The sequence below is a fragment of the Octopus bimaculoides genome, chromosome 19 (assembly GCF_001194135.2).
Source record: "Octopus bimaculoides isolate UCB-OBI-ISO-001 chromosome 19, ASM119413v2, whole genome shotgun sequence".
Taxonomy (NCBI): domain Eukaryota; kingdom Metazoa; phylum Mollusca; class Cephalopoda; order Octopoda; family Octopodidae; genus Octopus; species Octopus bimaculoides.
In genome coordinates, this window is record NC_068999.1 from 53900384 (window position 1) to 53902915 (window position 2532).

The window sequence follows — 2532 nt, forward strand, 5'->3', positions numbered from 1 at the left end:
CTTCAGAGTCGATCTGAAACTCGTATCAGGACTGTTTCATCTATTTGTAATATTATTATTATTATTATTATTATAATAAAAATTAGGATTATCAATTTATCTACCATACAAGGAAATCCAAATGTATTTGAACATGGAAATATTACATCTTCCAAGGGTTTATGATTAAAAAGAGAAAAGAAGAAAAAAAATCAGCATTAATTGTTAATAAATCTGTGTAGAAAAAAAACAATTTGTTTGGCTTGGTTTGGTTTGATAGGTTTGCAACACCACACATCTTTGTCTTGTTTGTGAGGCCTAACAACCTCAGATCTATAGTCCATTTGTTCATTTTTCCCCATTCTAGCATGGATTTGGATGGAGTATTATTTGAAGCAAGATTTTACATCTGGATTCTCTTCTAGAGGCCAACATTTATCTGTTTTTCAAAGGTCATCAAAAGCACAGAAAGATTGATCATCATAATGCTAGCAAAGAATCTCGACATTAACACCACTCAACTGTTGACAACGTGGAACATCAATATCCATGTCTATTTGCATAAGCACACATACATATGTATATATATATATAAAGGGGCGCTGAAAAGTTCTTGGCTTTAAGGGTGTCATGAAAGGCCTGGTTGGAGGCCCAACCTCCTAAGTTCTTTTACAGGGCTTAGAAAAACTGAAGAACCACTGCAATAAGTGTGAATCTGAGAGGGGAATGTGTAGAATGAAATCATAATAGGGTTAAGTTCCAGATATGGTGTAAAATAAGTAAAAACCACAACCTATTTGTGTTCTTAGGGTTACCTAGGTAGCCTGATTAGCAGTGAAGGTGGGTATTCTTAAATGATACTAACCAGAGTATGAACAGGGTGGAAAAAATTGAAGCAGGTATTACTACTAGCATCAAAGGAATTCTTTTTCTGAGAGAAGGGCGATATGTCATATTTGAGAAGACCCCTGAAGCCAAGTGAAATAGTCGTGGCCAAAGCCAGTGTCGCCTAACTGGCATCCATGTCAATGACATGTAAAAAGTTCCCTACAAACGTTGGGCAATATGCCGTACTTGAAAATACCTGTCAAGCCAAGCACCCTTTGAATGTTGGGCCTCACAGGGGCAGTGACAGGTGACCAAGACCTTTGGTGATATACCATACTTGAGAAGATCTGTCAAGCCAAGAGAGATAATAGTCGTGGCCTATGCCAGTGTTACATAACTGGCACCCATGCCGGTGGAACATAAAAAGCACCCACTACACTCTTGGAGTGGTTGGCGTTAGAAAGGGCATCCAGTCATAGAAACCATGCCAAATCAGATTGGAACCTAGCGCACCTCCCCAGCATACTAGTTTAAACTGTCAAACCCATACCAGCATGGAAAACAGATATTAAATGATAATGATTCTTGTGTGAAGTGTTGTATTGATGGGCAGCAAAACAGGCATTGAATGAGGAGGCTTGAAGGTATGCATGTTTAGCTGAATATTATTGTGCATAAACAAAGAAATATGAGCATTGGCCATGACTACGATTTCACTTGGCTTCAGGGGGGTCTTCTCAAGCATGACATATCGCCCTTCACTCAGAAAAAGAATTCCTTTGATGCTAGTAGTAATACCTGTCAATTTTGAAATATGACAAAATTGGGTCTAAGAGAAATCAGATGTAATGTGTAAAAAAGGAAAAAATTGCCCTGGTATGGACATGTAATGTGTATGGAGGATGACAAAAGATTGAAAACAAAGATAGCAAGCAATCAAAGTGAAAGGAATCTGCAGAAGGGAAAGAGGTGGCGAAACGGATCTCAGGAGACTTAAACACAAAGGAGATGACAAGGAAGTGGCAAGATGCTGCACTGAAGAAAACCCATCCAACAATAGGAAGATAAAATGTAAAATGAGCTTTCACAGATGTTAAAACTGATAAACTGGTGCTTTTGAACAGAAATACTTGTCCTTTTGATCTACAGTCAAATGTAGAAATACATCGTCATTAGAAACAAAAGTTTAAGAAAAATAAACAAATAAGACAAACAGGAGACAAGAATACAGTTTCGTCTGCAGTCAAAAGATACTGTTTTATTAAGCAGTCTGCTTTAAACTGTGGGGTGTTTTCTGGAAATCCACAGAATTACAGACAACTCGGCTTCATATTTATCAGTGTAGTATCACTTCATCAGTTTCTACCCGAGATCCACTTTGAAGAATCTTTGTGGTAGAGACATCACAACGCCAGTGTAGATGCCATAGCAGAAAACAGAATGTGTGTGGGCAAGGAATAGAGTTTGATGATGATAATAATAATAAAGTGTTTTTAATTAGGCATAAAGCCTTCTACTGATAGAGGAAGGAGAGGAAGAATTTTGGAATAGCTGTACCTTGAAGTCCCTATAAGTCGTGGCAATGAAAAAGGGTTGGGGTGGGGTGGGGGTTGTCCCCGTATTCCTATTTCGTAAAACAGAAATTACGATTCTGTAAAAAAAAAAAAATAATTCCTCTCAAAATTTTCAATTTTTTTTCCTTTTTTCGTAAATTATAAATTCCAC